Source organism: Triticum dicoccoides, chromosome 5B, assembly GCF_002162155.2.
Source record: "Triticum dicoccoides isolate Atlit2015 ecotype Zavitan chromosome 5B, WEW_v2.0, whole genome shotgun sequence".
NCBI lineage: Eukaryota > Viridiplantae > Streptophyta > Magnoliopsida > Poales > Poaceae > Triticum > Triticum dicoccoides.
In genome coordinates, this window is record NC_041389.1 from 641,943,290 (window position 1) to 641,964,521 (window position 21,232).

Below are 21,232 nucleotides of genomic sequence, written 5' to 3' on the forward strand. Positions count from 1 at the left end.
CCACGAATATGCATTTGGCTCGGGTTCAGTGAGGAACTAACCCAAAAATCTCAAGTGCCATGATTGCAAGGTTAAACACTGTTTAACCATCGATCCCTCGAAAACATGATATTTTTTCATTGATAGTATGCACATGTGCCACTTCCTTGAAGATGGATGACATGATGTAAATAGATGGAAAATTAAGGCCAGGAAGAGGAAGGGTATATTGTGTCTTGTTGTAGGCATAACCACCAGGTTTTGAGGGGCAATTTGTCGAATTTAAATCAGACTGTCGAGACCTCCTTTGTTCTTTGGCCTACATGAGGTTGTCGAATTAACTAGAGAACTTATGTTCTCATCTATAAGAAAGCACACATAATAACTGTCACACCGGTGGATTTAGATTCATTAGTTGGGGGATGGGAGTGATAAATAAAACATGAGAGAGTAAGCTGACTCACATGGTTGAGTAGCTCTATCTTCCATGTCACCATACAAGCCCTCAATTTGTATAATACCTAATTGAAGTCCTCCTTCATAGGTATCGTGATATAAAGGTGAATGCCTAGATACTAGACTAGCAGGGGTTTCTCACTACAAAATATATGTTCGTGAGGGATTTGTCATCCTCATCGAAGTGTGAAGGTGAGAAGAGATACTGAAAATATATATAAAAAATCACATGTCACGATAAAATTGAGCAAGATGGATTTGCTCGTATGGAGATTGGTTTGAGGAACTAAAAACTTTCTTAGCAGAAGTGGTCATCCTTTAGAAATTTTCAAACTAGAGATAGAGAAAGAACATCTCGTGGTTTTCTCTAGTATGGTGCTTCCAACATAAATATAGAAGAATCATCCATGCATGCACTATCAAGTGCAGGAAAGCTATTTCTACACCATTAAAGAAGGGATGTTTAATTTATCCCCGTTGCTTTCCTTGTAGTCCACTCATGTCCCTATTAATCAACTTACTCGGGCCTGCCTTTTCAACCACGAACAAAATATTGGCTCAAATCCTTTTATTTTAGGTCCACTGAATTCACCTGAAAGGGGTTGGATATAATTTGCCCGTCAGTTGTCTTACCTTTCTCAAGTCCAAGGCCAAAAAATAATAATGCCCTAAAACTTACTCTATGCACCATGAAGTATAGAATGCCCACTAAAATGGTGAAAATAGAAGGAGGATAGTGTGTTGTTTAATGACGAGGGGGTAGGGGTCACCTAAGTTTGATGCTCTATTTGTCTCATTAAGATGGAATATTCTTTCACTAGGAGTACAAGTCCATGTCAATAGTGAGTCACTTCTGGTGTTTTTTTCCAATAGGTGTTGTGTGAGTGCCTACGTTTTGGTGGTGGTGATGGTGTTTGTGTTTGTGTGTGTGTGCGCGCATGAGCCTGTGTTGTATTTGATGGTTCTAAAAACATGAAAAAAATATAAACACAGATGTCCTGGATGCCATATGGTGGAACAAGCTCTCGGAATGCCTTGAGGAGGAGGCGGTCGACGAGGTAGAAGCAACCCAGTTGGATCATCAAGGGCCAAAATCCCTATATCTAAGAACCTCAAAGATAAAAGGATATTTACCAAATGAAAAGCCCTAACCATGTCATTACTAAGAGTCAATTTCGCTTCTGTTGATGAATTGAAGATGAAGATTGCGCCACCAACATAAAGTTTCCATGGATAAATCACTATTATAGAACAAAATAAGTAACATTACTGCACATGTGAAGCTTTTGTACCGCTTGTTGCATTTCCGCTTCGGCTTGTTCAGATATTTTATTTCTGTAAAGTGAATAAGCTTTGTAAACACAGAAATCCAACTCGGTGCCCAGGCTCATCTGCTCCGACTCAGAAAAAATCAAAACATATACTAGAATTTTTTTAAATCCAAATTTTTGTGCGGTAGATAATTTGATGCGTGAGGTCCGCTTAAACATTTCTTTCCTTTGTTTAGAATAAGCTCATTTTGACCATTATAATCTGATCCAGCAAGATAAACATTACAATTCTATTTTTTTTCTTAATCTAATCTATAAGGCTATAGATAAATTGACACCAAGAATATAAGCAACACATATTTTTTATTTTGTCTATATTTAGCATGAAATTTCTATCCTCCAAAACGAACATAAACACCTTGAAGCTTGCAAACTATGTATAGGCACCAAATCATGAACAAAATAAATTTGTTACCAAGATTATTCTAGCATTGATTCGACTCAGTCCTTCAATCAATGTTCTTTACATAGCGTGGAATCTCCTGCACCTGCAGTAGATTGTTTTCTCTTTGCTTTTTCCCTTCTCTTATAGTGTGCATACTCAATTCTTCTAGAACAACATGTTGTCTAAATGTGTAAAAATATATCATCACAATGACTTAGAGTACTCTGTCTATCAGATCATGAATATTGTGTCGCCGACGCATATGTCTTCTTCCTTTGATTGCTCAATGCGTACAAGAGGCTAACTTCATGTGCATCATGGTATTGCTTTCACAGACACACTTTTCTGGTTTAAGCAATCACTTGGTATATTAAGATGTCATTGGTGCCTTAACACATATTAACGTGACCATGCGTGCAATAAGTTTACGATATTATGAAATTGCATTTGGGTCACATCGATGCATGTGCATGCACATGTACATGCAGCATAATGACTTTCCTTTTGGATTACATACACTGGTGGGTTCTTAATTAAATGTGTATTCTTGATAAATAGATTTCTTAAAAGATGTATATGAATCATTGGTTGAACGGATAATATTTTCATATGAATCGTTACTTCAGCAACTCAGATATGATGTTGTGCATGCAGATTCAAATTTGATTTCTCCCCCACATTTGTTGGTGTTGGAATGATTTGTCCACATGTGGTAAATTTTGCGTTACTCTTTGGAGGAATCATATCTTGGGGATTGCTATACCCTTTTCTTGAATCAAAACATGGGCAATGGTATCACACTGATAATGCTTCAAGTCTTACGGGGATGAATGGATACAAGGTATGTACAAAAACTTAAGTCGGTATTTCTTGACTAGAATTTCACATATTTTTGATTCTTCATTACTAACATTTTGAACATGGTATTTCTTAACGGGAATTTCATATGTTTTGGTTGCTTCGTTACTAACATAGTGCTTAGTTTTGAGCTAATATATTAAAAGATCATTATATGTTTATTCAAAATTGTTGGATAATATGCGTGAGTCACTGTTGAACCTGTAATGAACCACTGGATGCAAGCACACACATGAGATCAATAACTAAAGTAGATACAAACTATAAAGGCAATGTAGATACAGTCCTTGTTGCATCATTATCAGTTCATTCAATATTTGGAGATGCGTACAAGTAGCTTGACTTTTCCCTACTCCCTCCATTCCAATGAATAAGGCATGCACGCTTCCTAAAATTCAACTTTGACCATAAATTAGACCAGCCAAATATGGACTACATGTGAGAAAAATTACACAGTTGAATTCATAGTATAATTTTGGAGTCACAAATATATATGTTATTGATCGCATTTACGGTCAAAGTTGGATTTTGGGAAGCATGTGCACCTTATTCATTAGAATGGAGGGAGTATGTAATGTTTCAGGGGAACCATAGAGATGTATCTAATTAGACTTTAGTGTCTTAATTGAGTAGGACCATAGAGATGTATCTAATTAGACTTTAATGTCTTAATTGAGTAGGACCACATGTGTTTTCTAGAAGAAACTAACCATGATGGTGCACGTTGCTACGCGCACCCATTTCTCCAATAAATCATCGAATATCTCATAAACTTAAAATGCATATATTAAATTGGCATGAACTAACCCATATATTAGATAATGATATAAAAAGAATACGACAACAAATAATTCTTGCCACAGGGATTAGAATTAGCTAGGTGATAGGGGACTGCTTAGATTAGTAGCTTATGGCAAAAGACCAATGTGGTATGAAAGAAAAACATGAATAAGTAAAAGGGGTTCCAAAAATATACCCGAGAGTCAATAATGACAAGATAAGTTTCTTTGATGGAACAAAACTCCAGATAAGTTGTTGTACAATTTCACCCAGCAACAAGAGAAGAAGAAATAATGATAGTTGTTGTATAATCAAGAAGGCTCATTGATCAAGAACTAGTGAAAGAAATCTTAAATATGGTTGAGGTTGAGGCTCATGAGATCACCATCTAAACTTGGGATGCTCTCACTACGATGATTCACTGACATGCCAAGCGCATATATCATCCCTAGCCTACATAACTTACTACTAATAGGGCAAGCAATTTTTTTATTCTGTAATGGTAAGCACATACAATCTTTTAGTTGTTCAATTTCAAGAGATCATAATTTTTCCAATCCTTGCATAAAAAAGGGATCAGTGAGCTTACTATAGATTATAACCTAGTTTTGCATAGAAGAAGCAAGGTGTTTCAATTCTTGTGTAACAAAGGATGAAGCCATGTTGCAATGAGTCGCCACCTCGAGAGTTCTTGATTGTATCTATCATCCTGCCATGACCGATTCAATCATTTAGCCCCTCTTGATTACCATGCTGGCAAGACCTCATCATCTCTCCCACACGAGTGAATTGCAAAAAACCACCACATTTGAAGTTCACTTCCGGAATCGCCACCACATTTCTTGGACGCCACAAAAATCTACCAATTTCCTTACATATTTTCTCAATAAACACTAATGACTGATTTGAGCGATCTAATCCAATTCCTGACCAGTTGGACTCACTTGTAAGTGTTGAGGTGGACTAAATTGCTTCATACCGTTTGTTGAATGTTAACTCAGACATGGGGCCCACTAGTCATCAGCTAAACTTACAAAAGGGTCCCTAAAAAATTGCACAAAGCACCCTAGAGAAAACATCGATTACAATTGGACCCTTGGGAGGCTGCTCCCATGAGCACGTCACCGTAGGAGGGGAGATGGGCGACGGCGGAGGGGCTTGGAAAGACAACTCCGGCGACCATGTCCGCTACCTTGGGCGAGGAGAGCAGTGACAGGACACGCAACTCTCTGGATGTAAGCGCACCAGGGCAGGCTCCTAGTCGCAACAGCCCGGGGTGTGGTGGCCACACGGCAGCTCCTCGACGGGCACTTGTGCCTCGATCTGGAACCATAGCACCACCGCATGTAGGAGATATCTATGCACGTCCCCACCACACGCAAGCTTAAACCCGTCCCCCGCCCACATGGTCAGTGAAAGTGCGTTACGTCGACTAGAGGGGGGGGGGGTGAATAGGCGATTTTTATGAATTCTTCACTGAGGAATTTTAGGGTGAGGAAATTCCTAAGCGAAGAACTACTTGCAGCGGAATAAGTACTCAGGTATAAGCAAAACAGAGTAACAGCATAGTCATCATGATGAAATGAAAGACAAACACAGAGTACAGAAAGCGTAAGCATAGGATAAGCAGGATGAAGACAAACAGACTGAAGAAATAGGATTGAGGAATTAGAGAAAGTCTTCAGTCAATGTCTTCAAGCAGTAATGATCAGGTACATCAACACATAATGAGGAGATGAAAGGGTTCAAGAAATAGAACCAGTTGGCTTGGTGAAGACAATGATTTGGTAGACCAGTTCCAACTGCTGTGACAGTTGTACGTCTGGTTGGAGCGGCTGAGTATTTAAACTCGAGGACACACAGTACCGGACACATAGTCCTCGCCGTATTCTCCTTGAGCTAAGATCACATAGACCTCGCCCAACAGTAGTGGTAAGTCTTCACAGGTGACTTCCAAACCTTCACAGACTTGGTCACTCGGCAATCCACAATTCCTCTTGGATGCTCACACCATGACGCCTAACCGTCTGGAGGATACACAGTCCTCAAAGGTAACAAGCGTCGGTTCCACACAGGAACAATATCTTCAGTGATGCTCAATCACTTTGGGGTTTGTAGGTTTGGGTTTGGGATTTGGGTTTTCCTCACTTGATGATTTTCGCTCAAAGTCCTCGGAGGATGGGATGCTCTCAAATGACAAGTGTCAGTTTCTCTCGGAGCATCCAACCAGCTAGTGGTTGTAGGGGGCGGCTATTTATATCCTAGGGAGCAGCCCGACATGATAAGACATAAATGGCCTTGGCGAATATGACAGTTAGGTGGGAGGATATTTTTGGAACGGCTAGCGCGCGGCTCAGCAACGGTCGGATATTTTGAGGTTCGAATTCCTCAAGGCTATCATGTTCCTCACTGTGTAGGCAATCCGCACTGGCGAATTCCTAACTCCTCAGTTAGAACAAATTCCTCAAAGGCCAGAAGATCTTCGTCTCTGTCACTGGAGAAATTGACTGAACTGATATGAGATTTCCAATGGCTTCACTCGAAGGATTGGGTAGGTGTAGGATTTTGAGATGAGCATCACTTGGAAATCTGTTTCCTTAGTATTACCTCGACCCCCTTTAACAGTACGGTGTTTCCTATGACTCAAGAAGAAGAAAATGAAACTAAGAAAACAAAAGTCTTCACGCTCCAGATTCCTCGCATGAATATCGAAGTCTTCAAGGTCACACCAATTTCTTCACTTTCAAAGTCTTCAGGAGAACCAAAGTCTTCAGCCGAAGACATTCATTTTTAGGGGTCGACTTTCACTGTAAATATCAAACTCCTCATTGACTTATAGAGCCTGTGTACACTCACAAACATATTAGTCCCTTAACCTATAAGTCTTCAATACACAAAAATCACTAAGGGGCTCTAGATGCACTTACAATCTCCCCCTTTTTGGTGATTGATGACAATATAGGTTAAGTTTTCAACAGGGATAAACATATGAATTGAAAGTACTCAAACTTGAGGAATTTGATTGCAAGATATTAAAGAACTCCCCCTGAAGATGTGCATAGTGAGGTATTTTCTTTTGAAGCAATGCACATTTGAAGAGTAGAATCATGGAGAAACTCCCCCTATATCTTGTAATTCATACACGCATTTAACATATAGAATGAAGAATTTGAAATGCATGATGAAATATGGTGACTGATGTAATTCAGCATGCGTGCATAACATTAATGAGGAAATAGCATGCAAAAAGATAGAGCAAAAGTATTAGGTCACCATCGGACTTAAGTTTACAACTCGATCAACAAAAGCTTGAGAAGAGCGAGAGTTGCAACTTAACCAAAAAAACGCCCATATATATTGACCTGCTTGAAGACTAACTCAAATTTCTCTCCCTTTGTCATCAAATGACCAAAAGGGACGAAAAGTGAGGACTAACGCACCTGAAGAATTTCTTCACGAAGTCGATGGAGGAGCGCCAGCATTGTTGGGGTCGTCTGTTAGAGTAGGGCCTGCCGCAGTGTCATCCAGATCTTCATTTTCACCAGTATCACGGGATGAGGAATATGAACTAGGCACCAAAGGAGGAACTTCAACCTTCTTGAATTTCTTCGGTGGAGGCTTAGCCCAGTCGAAGTCCTGCTTGAAGCCCATCTGCTTGAGATCCTCATCACTATAAAGGTGAGACAATATATGCCAGGTGCGATCAAACATTTCATTGAGGTAGTAGTGGTTCTTCTTCACTAAATTATAAGTGGCAGTAATATTGTGAAGAAAACAACCAAACTGGCGTTTCACCCATTTGTGATTGCGATCCACCTTTTGATGAAGACTGAGGAGAAGCTCACAATCAGTCATCACCCTTGGAGTTGTTGCCTGAGGACTTTGCTTTGAAGTATTTGTGGCAGAATCATGAGTAGTAGAATCATCATTGGTGGAGTATGAAGCAGCTTTGCGAAACTGTCCATCCAATGGTTGAATGCCCTCATCAATGACAGCAGTGGCCTTGCCCTTTTCATCAGCGAGGAAAATGTTCGTCTGAGGACTTCAATCGGGGGCAAGAAGCTGCCGTGGTTGAGTGTATCAGCTTTGTAGTTGAGTGAAGACCTTGTTTTGAGGAATCTCATAATCGAGGGAGCGTAAGGCTTCAACTCAAACAGGGACATTGCAACATTTGCCAGAGTCCTCATGAAGAAATCATTATAATTCACGGGAATACCGTGCATGATATTGAACAGCAGATTCTTCATGATGCCAACAACTTATTCATCATTCGAGTCATGGCCCTTGATTGGACTCAATGTCTTTGTCAAAATGCGATAGACTGTCCTCGGCACATATTGCAATTCCTTCACGAGGAATTTGGTCCTTGAGGCTTGTCCAGGCTTCAGTGGCTTCATCAGCACTTGCATAAAATGATCTGACAGCTCAGTTTCAGAATAGATCAGATGTGCACCTTCCGGGGGAGGACTGATAGGCATGGCACGAAGCAATTCAGTTGTCGGTGCCTTGTAGTGTGTGTTCTCTGTCATCCAGACCAACACCCATGAATTCACATCTTCAGCATTGCCTGTGATATGCAGCGTCGCGTAGAATTGAAGAATGAGTTCTTCATTCTAATTGCATATGTCAGTGCATAAATTGAGTAGGCCAGCATCATGAATGGTAGCGAGGACTGGCGTAAAGCAAGGCAGTGATTCCATATCCAAGTGAGGAATATGCTCATGATCGAAGACTTTGTCTTTGTTGAACAACACTGAAGAATAGAAATTTGCTCGGCTGACAGTCCAGAATCGCTTCCTCCTCACACGAGTAGAATCATATGGATTATATTCAATGAATAATACATGCTCATTGAAGAAGGCATCAGCCTTGAACTTAGGAGTCTTGGAGAATGGATTCTTCGGCTGTGGCTCAGGAGTGTCAGTAATCTGAAGAATAACTTCAGGGACTTCAATTTCAGGAGCCACAGGCTGAGGAATAGCTGCTTCTGCTTCAGTAGAAGCCCGGGCCTCCATTTCTTCAGCAACATTTTCATCAGCACTAGTGGCTGGAATCTCTTCAGGAATGGAAGGGGTGGCATGAATTTCTTCAGATCCCATTTGAACTTCAGTTGGAGCTGGGGACTGAGGAATTTGTTGGATTGGTGTGAATAGAGAAGTGTTGGGGTGCTGACTCTCCCAAAAATCATCATTCATCACGGGAGTGGTGCAGCCTATATCCACATCCTCATCCTCTTCCATTTCTTCAATGTCGGCCTCTTCATCGGTAAACTAAGGCGTTGGCGATGATACCGGAGGGGTTGAAGTGAAAGATTCAGCTTCAATTTCTTTATCTATCTACTCTATGGAAGCAGCAGAGGGATCTTCTTCTTCAGATTCATCAGGAATCTGATATTCTTCGCCATGAGGAACAAGTTCCTTAGATGGCATGCTTGCGAGAGGAACAGCATCAATGGAATTCTCTAGTGAACTTGTTAAATCTTCGTCTTCTTGGGGACCGAAGATTCTGAGGTAACTGATGCCTTCCTCTTCTTCAAAGCAGCACGCTCCATAGCCTTGGTTTTCTTCACTTCCAGGGCAGAAGGAAGAATTGGACTTGGTGTTGGTGCGGGCGGAGCAATGGAAGTGGGATCAATTTCTTCAGACACAACTGATGCAGTTGGCCTGTCTTGAACAATTTCTTCAGGCGCAGCGACAGAGTCTTCAGCTGGCCTGGCAATTTCTTCAGGAGCAACACTAGTGGTTGCCCTGGCAGATTCTTTAGAGGCTGGAATTTCTTTAGCAGCCCTGGTGCTTATAGTTTCATCAGCAGCAGGCTGATGTTCATCAGCGATGCTGGCAATTCCTTCAGTGGCTTGAGCAGATGCTTCAGCCGGAGTGACTTCAATGCGCACAGGAACAACAACACTTGAAGTGAATTTCTTCGTCAGCTTGATGAATCGGACCTTGGCGCCCTTCCAGTCAGCCTTGTAGGCTTCAAATTCTTCGCTGAGCTTCTTAATTTCAGCTTGCAGTGCAAGGAGCTGCTCAGGCGAAAGACTGACAACATTGTCCTTTAAGTAGTGCTGCTTCTTGTAGTGTGTTTTCTTCAATGACCTAGCTTGGTCATACTTCCACTTCTCTTCAGAGATGAACATCGTCACAACGTGACTTTTTCCAGAAGTGAGGCCCAAATCTGGCATTGGAGCATTGGGATCCTGGTGCCAGAGGTCGATGAAATCGAGGATCTTCTTTGGATCCAAAAGTAGGGGCACAACACTTCCTTTGGCTCTAGCTGCCCGCTGCTGTCTATCCTTGATGATATCGGCAAGTTCATCATCATCAGCTTCATCATCAGATGGAATTTGAAAGACCAACTGCTTCTTATGAGGACTTGGTTGAGTGCCTCATCCAGCAGTGGCCTTGGTCTTCAGCAGAGTGGGACCGGTAGTTGAAGGGTGAGCTGAAGAACATGCTAAAGCTCCTGAGGCAATAGATATGCCTGTGGTCCTTTGGCACGTGGCGAGATGCACGGGTGCTGAGGACTTTGCCGAAGGAGCTGAGGGTTTTGAAGCCCAAGGAATTTGTGCAGTTTGAGGAACTGGGGCAGCTTGAGGAATTTGCCTCTGTGGCACTGAGGAAATTGGCCGTGAGGGCATTGCAGAGGAAGGTGGTTTCTTGGTTGGCTTCTTAGGCATAGCCTTTTTTCTTGAAGAAGCCTCAGCAGCGGCAGCGGCAGCAGCAGAATCCTCATTGAATTTCTTCACTGCTTCTTTAGCCTGCTTGGCCAATTTTGCTTGTCGCTTGGCCCATTCATCAGCATAATCCTCACCACGTTTAAGGCTTGTTGGATCAGCTAGCTGGCCAGGTGCCAGAGGAGGTCTTGAGCACAGAGGGTTAAGGGCGAATTTCTTCATGTATTTGGGTGTAACATATCTGTACTCCCTCCACTCTCTAGCACATCTCCTTTTGATCCTCTGAATGCGCACTTTGCGCTTAGTCTTTGTTTCCTTGCCATGTTTTGCCTCATCAGGCGTGCAGTACCCTGCATAGATATCCGCAGGGATCTCAAAGGCAGTGTTTACCTCAAGCTTCTTTCCTCCTTTCTGAGGATACCATCAGCCATTTTCTTCAGCTGAGGAATTTGCACAATTGAGTTTTCTGAAGAAGTATGCAGCTTATCTTCGAGGAATGCTGCAAATGAGTTAAGTTGATGAGAACCTAGTGATTCAGCAGCTGGCATGAGTACCTGTGAACAGAGTATAGGTGCGAAGAATTTGGAGAGGTCATATGCGTTCTTAGAAGGTTTTGTAAAATTTGATGAAGTTTGAGGAAATTGACCCGATGTGTCTTGAAGAATTTCACTAAGCGTTCTTTGTCTTAGGTTCCAGAGTTGTGCGGATTGTGAGATTCACACAATTGAGGAATCATGAAGAAAAACATCACTTAGAGAAACAGATCAAGAACTAAAGATTAGTGCTAGGTGTTTAGAGTGTGGAGATTGAAGAATAAACACCTTTTGAAGATTTAATGAAAATCATCAATAGAATAAATGCGGTAAAAATAACTTTTAATTACCATTGATGAAGAACATGACGAAGTAGAAGTGTAGATTGGGAAGTTCATCGGCTCAGATCTTCCACGCCCTAACTTGGCGGAGGAAGACGTCTATGGCGGCGGCGGAGGGAAGATTTCCGCGGTCGGCGCGAGTACGACAGCGACAAGGTTGAGGCAGTGAAGCTCTTCCACACCGGCGACGATGGAGGTAGCGGCGGCGCTAGGTTTTGAGAAGCTTGAGCGAGGGAGTGAGTTCGAGCGGAGTAAAAGTGAAATGAGGACGGGGAGGGGGTATTTATAGCGAAGATGAATAACTGTTCGCCCGAAGAATTTGGACGAACGTGCCCCTAACCCTTCTCATTTGCGCGACATGTGTCACCCACGTACTAAGAAGTGGAGATCGTGTGAGATCGTGGGTGAATAGATAAGTATACCATGGAATGCATAATGGTTTGAGCGGCAAAAGCCGAAAAAATTCAGAAAAGAATATTTTTAAAGTTTCGTTCGCAATTTCTTCAGCTGACAAGGACACAGTGAAGAATTTGAACGAGTTTCAAATAGAACGCACATGAAGAATTTGTGAATAGACTGGGTTGAGTTTTGCATAGAGGGGGAAGGGTCCGATCACATTCACTTAGCAGAAAGATCAATCTTGAAGAATTAGCAATAAGTGAATACTCTAGAGGACATAAACTCATATATATAGTCAAATGAAGAACAACGACGGAAAGAGTGAAGACAATGCAAATTTGAAGAATTGAAAAAATGAGGAATTTCAAAAATGAAGAAAAACTCAAATTGAAGATTTTCAACTTTGGTTGGTGGCGTGACCCACCGTATAAGAAAGCTGATTTCAGACACCGCGTACAATTCTCGTAGGGTTCTGAGAATCAATTTCTTCATTAATTTCTTCACACTTAGAGGGTTAGTCTTCATTGATTGAAGAAAAATGTTACTTCGTGTGTTGCACATCTAAGTCATCAAGTCAGCATAAGTGTTAGGATGTGTGTCTTTTTCAAAGAACATTCGAAGATTCTAGGATATTTAGCTCACACTGCAACTTGCTAAATCTCTTCTCATCCAAGGGCTTAGTGAAGATATCGGCCAGCTGGTCTTCAGTACTTGCATGGTAGATGGAGATGTCGCCCTTCAACACATGGTCACGAAGAAAATGATGACGAATCTGGATGTGCTTTGTCTTTGAGTGCTGAACTGGGTTGTGAGCAATCTTGATAGCACTCTCATTGTCGCAGTAGAGAGGCACATTCTTCACGTTGATGCCATAGTCCTTGAGTGTTTGCTTCATCCATAGTAACTAAGCACAGCAAGATCCAGCAGCAATGTACTCAGCTTCTGCAGTGGAGAGTGATACGCAGTTCTGCTTCTTCGAGGACCAACATACCAAGGATCGTCCGAGGAAATGACATGTGCCTGACGTTGACTTGTGGTCCACCCGATCGCCAGCATAGTCAGAGTCTGATTATCCAATGAGATCAAAGGAAGAGCCCTTGGGATACCATAATCCAAGTGTTGGTGTGTGAGGTAGATATCGAAGAATATGCTTCACAGCCTTATGGTGTGATTCCTTCGGTGTAACTTGAAATCGGGCACACATGCAAAAACTAAGCATAATATCCGGCCTAGATGCACATAGGTACAATAAAGAGCCAATCATGGAGCGGTATACCTTTTGATTGAAGTCTTTACCATTTTCATCAGTGTATAGATGGCCATTTGTGGGCATAGGAATTTTGACGCATTTGCAATCTTGCATGCCGAATTTCCTCAACACATCCTTGAGGTATTTCTCCTGAGATATGAATATGCCATTATATTGTTGACGAATCTGAAGACCTAAGAAATTTCAATTCTCCCATCATAGACATTTGATATTCTTCACTCATCATATAGGAAAATTCATCACTGTAACGTTGGTTAGTACAGCCAAAGATAATATCATCAACATATATTTGGCACACGAATAATTCATCATCATATGATTTGGTGAAAAGAGTTGGGTCAAGTGAACCGGGTTTGAAGCCTTTCTTCATGAGGAATTCCTTCAGTGTGTCATACCACGCCCGAGGTGCTTGCTTGAGGCCATAGAGGGCCTTGTTGATTCTGTAGATGTGATCTGGAAATTTTGGATCCTCAAAACCTGGTGGTTGAGCAACATATACTTCTTCCTCAAGCTTACCATTGAGGAATGCACTTTTCACATCCATTTGTTGTAAGATGATATTATGATGGTTAGCATAAGCAAGCAATATGCGAATAGCCTCAAGTCTAGCAACAGGTGCAAGAGTTTCATCGAAATCAATTCCTTCAACCTGTGTGTAGCCTTGAGCTACAAGATGAGCCTTATTCCTCACCACGAGGCCATTTTCGTCTTGTTTGTTGCGGTAGATCCATTTGGTACCGATGATGTTGTGCTTGCGTGGGTCTGGTCGCTTGACAAGCTCCCACACATTGTTGAGCTTGAATTGATGCAATTCATCTTGCATGGCTTGAATCCACTCGGATTCCATGAATGCTTCATCTTCGCAAGTGTATGCAAGTTCCTCATCCCAGCATGACCAAGTCGTCAATGCCATAACCAGCATTCTGAAGCTTTTGCGAGTAGGCATGTGGCAGGCTGTGGTCCTGCAGAGAAATCAACAATATACAAGTCTCCTTTCCTAAAGCCTTCGAAGACTTTGGAGTTGTCAGATTCCATTAGCACAAGGCAACGAAATTTGCCGAAAACAATATCATATCAAGATCACAGAGCATTGAGACTGACATAAGATTGAATCCTAAGGACTCAACAAGCATGACTTTGTCCATGTGTTTATCCTTTGAGATTGCAACCTTACCTAGACCCAATACCTTGCTTTTGCCTTTGTCAGTGTAGGTGATATGCTTCAGATGAGAAGGTGACAAATTAGTGTCCATCAGCAAGCTTCTGTCACCAGTCATGTGATTTGTACATCCACTGTCGAGGACCCACTCAGTAGCTTTGGGTTGTTCATCCTGCAGATGAATTAGTGCAACTTACAAACCCATATACTTCATCAGTGAAGAATATGATATCAATTTCATCAACAGTAACAAATATAGCAATGTGAGGACGTGAGAAATGAATGATTCATTTCTTCATGTTTAGCTTGCATCCTTTCAAGCACATTCAGGTCTCCAGCAAATTCTTCAGACGATCAAGTTTGTCTGGAGACCTGACCCTGCATAAGAGATTAGTTATTTTTCTTCACCACCCACATCTAGAGGGGTGGCAAAGAGTTCATCATTCTGCGAGCTCCATAAGAAAATGATGGCATAGAAGCCAGTGCACTTTGTTTCACAGAGGAGTGGTTAGGATAAGCATATGAATAAGCAGAGATATTCTTCGAGGACTTATGAACATAATGGTTTGAAGAATAATGCACATATTCATGGCCCTTAGACTTTCCCTGCGAAACAGAAGCGTTAGCACGATGATGTTTATATGAGGATTTTGATCCATGTGAGGAATTTGATCCGCGTGAAGAATTTGATCCACGTGAAGAATTTGGTCCATATGAGGACTTGGATCTATATGAAGAATTTGGTCCGTATGAAGAATTTGATCTGGGGTTCCTATTCTTCATGGGTGGTGTCATGATGACATTCACCTGAAGATTTTCAAAGCAACTTTTAGGAACCCAGATTTTCTTTATAGGGGGACCATTCCTGCAGTTAGTACCAACATATCGAGCAAATACTTCACAGTTCTGATTCTTGAACAGTTTATAGTTAGAGTCAAATGACTCATCAGAGGAATATGAAGAATCAGAAGTAAAGCCAGATAAATTGCATGGATCTACAAGAGGTCCTTTCGCAGCAACCCATGAGGTTTTGGGGTACTGCTCAGGTTTCCAGTAGGTTCCATCAGCATTGAGTTTCCTCTCAAAGGCAATACCCTCTTTCCTAGGGTTCCTGTTCAAGATCTGCTTTTTGAGCACATCACAAAGAGTCTGATGCCCTTTGAGGCTTTTGTAAATGCCTATCACATACAATTCCTTTAGCCCTGCATTATCGTCAGTGATATATGTGGTATCCTCAGATGAGGAATTTGTGACCATAGAGATAGTTGAAGAATTTGCAGCAATAGAAGCATTTGAACATTCAGGTGATGAATTAATTCGCACTCAATGCATTTAAGACATGGTGGAATAAATTCTTCCTGAGTGGAACTGATCTATTGAGCAAGCAATGAATCATTTTCCTTCTGAAGATCTTCATTACTCGCTTTTAACGTCTCAAGATCTTGCTTTCTTTGAAGAAATTCATAAGAAAGCATCTCATGATCAGTTAAGAGAGTGTTATGATGATTTTGAAGGTTGTCAAACTGAGTTTGAAGTCTCTGAAGATTATCTGTCAGAGTCTTAGTTCGATTCAATTCCTCACCCAACAGGTCATCACTTCTGTCTAGTTGATTTTGAATCTTTTCTAAAGCCTTCTGTTGTTTAACAACAATTTTTGCAAGTTTTGAATAGCTAGGCTTAAGATTGTCATCAGATTCATCCTCCACTAGAGTCAGAGGGGGAATGCTTGAGTACCTTGGCACCTTTTGCCATGAAGCAATAGGTGGGAGCATACTCATCATTGCCCTTGTCAGCAGAGTCGGAGAAGTCATTTTCTTCATTATTGAAGATGGACTTGCTAACGTACGCAGTAGCGAGGGCTAGGCTAGCCACACTAGAGTCAGATTCCTCAGATTCCTCCTCTTCCACATTATCCTCAGATTCCGCTTTAGAGTCCATTTCCTTGCCAATGAATGCCCGGGCCTTCTTGGAGCTGATCTTCTTGTGATGAAGACTTTGAGGATTTTGATGATGAAGACTTTGAGGATTTCTTCTTCTTCTTTGAATCATCAGAATCGTCATCTTTGTACTTCTTCTTCTTTGATTCCTTTTCCCATAGAGGACAATCAGACATGTAGTGACCAGGTTTCTTGCATTTGTGGCAAGTTCTCTTCTTGTAGTCACAGGACAAGGAATCATCATTTCTTGATGACTTTCCAAAATGGCCACGGCGAGAGAACTTCTGGAATTTCCTCATGAGCATTGCTAGCTCCTGGCTCAATTCTTCAAGATCACCAAGGCTGCTACCAGAATCCTCAACTTCGGACTCAGATACTGCCTTGGCCTTCAGTGCACGTGATCTTCCATAGCTCGATCCATAGAGATCTCTCTTTTCAGAAAGCTAGAACTCATGAGTATTTAGCCTCTCGAGGATATCAGCAAGATCAAGTGACTTGTAACCAGCTCGTTCTTGAATCATCAGTGCGAGGGTATCAAATGAGGTGTCAAGTGATCTTAGCAATTTCTTCACCACCTCATGATCGGTGATATTAGTGGCACCAAGTGATTGAAGCTCATTTGAGATCCCAATGAGGCGATCGAAGGTTTGCTGAACATTTTCGTTGTCGAGTCTTTTGAAGCGATTGAAGAGATTGTGAAGAACATCAACTCGGGAGTCACGTTGAGTTGAGACTCCTTCATTGACCTTGGACAGCCTGTCCCAAATCAGCTAAGTAGTTTCCAATGCACTCACTCTGCCATAATGACCTTTGCTTAGATGGCCACATAGGATATTCTTTGCTTCAGAATCAAGTTGCTTGAATCTCTTCACATCGGTAGCATTCAGAGATGGAGTGACTGAGGGAACGCCATTATCCACAACGTACCAGAGATCATTATCAATTGCCTCAAGATGCATACGCATCTTGTTCTTCCAGTAGGGGTAGTCCGTCCCATCAAAGGTAGGACACCCAGCCGAGACCTTGATCATACGTGCAGTCGACATAACTAAAACTCCAGGCGGTTAAACCAAAATCACACAGAACAAGGGAGTACCTTGCTCTAATACCAATTGAAAGTGTGTTACGTTGACTAAAGGGGGTGAATAGGTGATTTTTATGAATTCTTCACTGAGGAATTTCAGGGTGAGGAAATTCCTAAGTGAAGAAGAACTACTTCCAGCAGAATAAGTACTCAGGTATAAGCAAAACAGAGTAACAGCATAGTCATCATGATGAAATGAAAGACAAACACAGATTACAGAAAGCGTAAGCATAGGATAAGCAGGATGAAGACAAACAGACTGAAGAAATAGGATTGAGGAAATAGAGAAAGTCTTCAATCAATGTCTTCAAGCAGTAATGATCAGGTACATCAACACATAATGAGGAAATGAAAGGGTTGACGAAATAGAACCAGTTGGCTTGGTGAAGACAATGATTTGGTAGACTAGTTCCAACTGTTGTGACAGTTGTACGTCTGGTTGGAGCGGCTGAGTATTTAAACTCGAGGACACGTAGTCCCGGACACATAGTCCTCATCGTATTCTCCTTGAGCTAAGATCACACAGACCTTGCCCAACAGTAGTGGTAAGTCTTCACAGGTGACTTCCAAACCTTCACAGACTTGGTCACTCGGCAATCCACAATTCCTCTTGGATGCTCACAGCATGACGCCTAACCATCTGGAGGATACACAGTCCTCAAAGGTAATAAGCATCGGTTCCACACATGAACAATCTCTTCAGTGATGCTCAATCACTTTGGGGTTTGTAGGTTTGGGTTTGGGATTTGGGTTTTCCTCACTTGATGATTTTCGCTCAAAGTCCTCGGAGGATGGGATGCTCTCAAATGACAAGTGTCAGTTTCTCTCGGAGCATCCAACCAGCTAGTGGTTGTAGGGGGCGGCTATTTATAGCCTAGGGAGCAGCTCGACATGATAAGGCATAAATGCCTTTGGCAGATATGACCGTTAGGTGGTAGGATATTTTTGGAACGGCTAGCGCGTGGCTCAGCAACGGTCGGATATTTTGAGGTTCGAATTCCTCAATGCTATCATGTTCCTCACTGTGTAGGCAATCCGCACTAGCGAATTCCTAACTCCTCAGTCAGAACAAATTCCTTAGAGACCAGAAGATCTTCGTCTCTGTCACTAAAGAAATTGACTGAACTGATATGAGATTTCCAATGGCTTCACTCAAAGGATTGGGTAGGTGTAGGATTTTAAGATGAGCATCACTTGGAAATCTGTTTCCTTAGTATTACCTCGACCCCCTTTAATAGTACGGTGTTTCCTATGACTCAAGAAGAATAAAATGAAACTACGAAAACAAAAGTCTTCACACTCCAGATTCCTCGCATTAATATCGAAGTCTTCAAGGTCACACCAATTTCTTCACTTTCAAAGTCTTCAGGAGAACCAAAGTCTTCAACCGAAGACATTCATTTTTAGGGGTCGACTTTGACTGTAAATATCAAACTCCTCATTGACTTATAGAGCCTGTGTACACTCACAAACATATTAGTCTCTTAACCTATAAGTCTTCAATACACCAAAATCACTAAGGGGCACTAGATGCACTTACAGTCGACCGCTCCACTAGCACTAGACCCGTGCGCGCCAAGCCGAAGAGCGGCGGCGGCGAGCTCATAGGTGTAACCTGGAAACCAGCAGCGACCTCATGGGTGTGATCTAGAGACCGGCTTGTTGCACGACATAGAGGAAGTGGACGGAGCTCGTCGGCACAGGGGGAGGGGGCGCATTGCAGGATTCAGTGTGGGGCGGTGGATCTCGTCGGTGCTAGGAAGGAGAAGATGCGGCGGATGGTGGAAGGGGGCGGATCACGGCAAGAGAGGTGGCTGGGCGGCGCCAACCATCAGATACAGTATGCAGGGACCGGTCTAGAGAGATGGGGATCGTGGGGATGGAGGGGATCCTGACGAGTAACTATCAACATTGTTTTCTTTGAATTGTTGTGCCACATCAGTGCTTACATGTGTGTCCAATTGGTTAGAAATTGGATTAAATCGCTCAAATCGATCATTAGTGTTTATTGAGAAAATCTGTAAGGAAACTAGTAGATTTTTGGGGTGCCCAAGAAATGTGGTGGCGATTCCAAAAGTGAACTTCAAATGTGGTGAGTTTTTTTTTGCAATTCACTCCTCCCACGCGCACATGGGACTTGCCGAGGCAGCATGGATGAAAGCACATCATGATGGGAACACATACATCTACCTGGTGGCATAGGCAAGATCCATCCATGCCCTGGGCCAACCTATAGCCACAGTAACAAATAGTGATGAAGAATATCTAAATAGGCTACAGTCAACAAAGGAATTTGTGTTCACGCCCCAAGCCATGGCCAGTGTTGCCTGGGGCATGTCTATGCCACTACATCTATGTACTTTTTAGTGTATTTATTTTGGACCTTATCCGGTGAAGCCAGTCCAAGGATCCAATAAATAGTCCCGGGCTAATCAACCATAGAAGGCCTAGATATTTCCACGGAGAAGTGAGCCAAGACATATGAAGACAGCCTCGCAGCATGTGATCGAGGCAGTCATTCTACTAGCAACATAAAAGCATTATGGGAGGCTCGTAGGTCTCCCAATTTTATTGTTGTTGTTAACGACCCATTATTTAAATTTACTCCAGAAACATCGGGTCTTGAGTACTTTCTAATGCCACATATTAGAAAAATAAATCAGTACACTGGTTCATTCAAATTCATAAATTACCACATAAATTACTATTACAATTGTTTCATACTTAAAGAACACTTCCCAACAAAACATGTTGGTACAAAATTTAGAGGGGGGGGTACAATATACCTTAATACAGAGTAGGGTGCGTAAACATTCTATTTGTGTTCACTCAAAGTTACACCTATTATTCACATGTGCAACATAATTCACATGCACACTAGAGGATCTTGGATATGATGATTAGTCCCCTAAGTCATACAAACTAATGAGTTCTATGTAGCATGTGATTGTTCAAGGTTGATTACTTGACATATGAACTAATAGATCTCCATGGTAGAGTTCTTCATGGAAACCTACTTATTTTGTGATATGGCATTGTTGGGTTCCAAACCATTACTACCAAGCAACTAGATAAGTTTATCTATCGGCTTTCAATGGGAAAGGTCCCATGACAAATCAAACATTAAGATAACTGAGAATTCCTAAAGTCACTATAGTACAATGATTGTATCAGTCCAAACCAAGATGCTATGCCACACCATTATGTTGTCTCAGGCCCCCCAACACATCAAGTTTCTCTCCTAGTGTCTATACTAATTGGTATAAGATCATATGCTAATGTCATTGGACCTTTCAGAATGAATTGTGTCTCAGTAAAATCCTTGATGATTTTGCCTCTAGTAGGTGTTTTAGTGTACAAATATGCCAATAGATATATGTGCCATATGAAAATTAATTATCTTAACACTTAGCATGACATAAATAATTTCAAAATAACTAGAACTATGCCTTTGAGTATAGACCACATACATGATTTCTCTAGTTCCATTGGTGTTGATTTCACCAACACTTACTAGCATGGCAAAAACTATAATGCATTTCTTTATGGACATTAATCCTTATTCTTCCATCTTCTCTTACCTGATTATACCATATGTGATTGACTATCTTTATTCATACTGTCAATATTACATTTAACATTGCATGTCACTTAACACTACATTTAGTCCCTTGAGAATTAATAGATAAGTGTTACTCAATAGGATGATGAAAATACAAAGTAAAATCACACCAAATCCCATATCAAATTTCTGTACACGTACTACTAAAGGTATTATGTAAAAGAATGTCAAAACAGCGGTATCTTGCACCTACCGGCTAAAATACTACTGTTTTTCAATACTTTAGTTTTTGCAATACCTTGCTATCAAATAGAGCCTTATATTTTGAAAAAGTTGTGTTCCATCAAAATATATTATTAAAACTTAATATGAACATTCTAATAATCTCTATATTTGTCTCGCAACTTTATTTTCCCCATTCTTCATAAACATGGTTGGCAACTTTGACTAAAAGAAACAATTTACGAGATTCCTTGATGGTTTGC

The 21,232-nt window shown here is 41.5% G+C and overlaps 1 pseudogene; it reads left to right on the forward strand.

Annotated features, from left to right (window-relative positions):
• Window positions 1-21,232, forward strand: part of LOC119312278 — a 73,948-nt pseudogene that overhangs the window by 50,194 nt on the left and 2,522 nt on the right.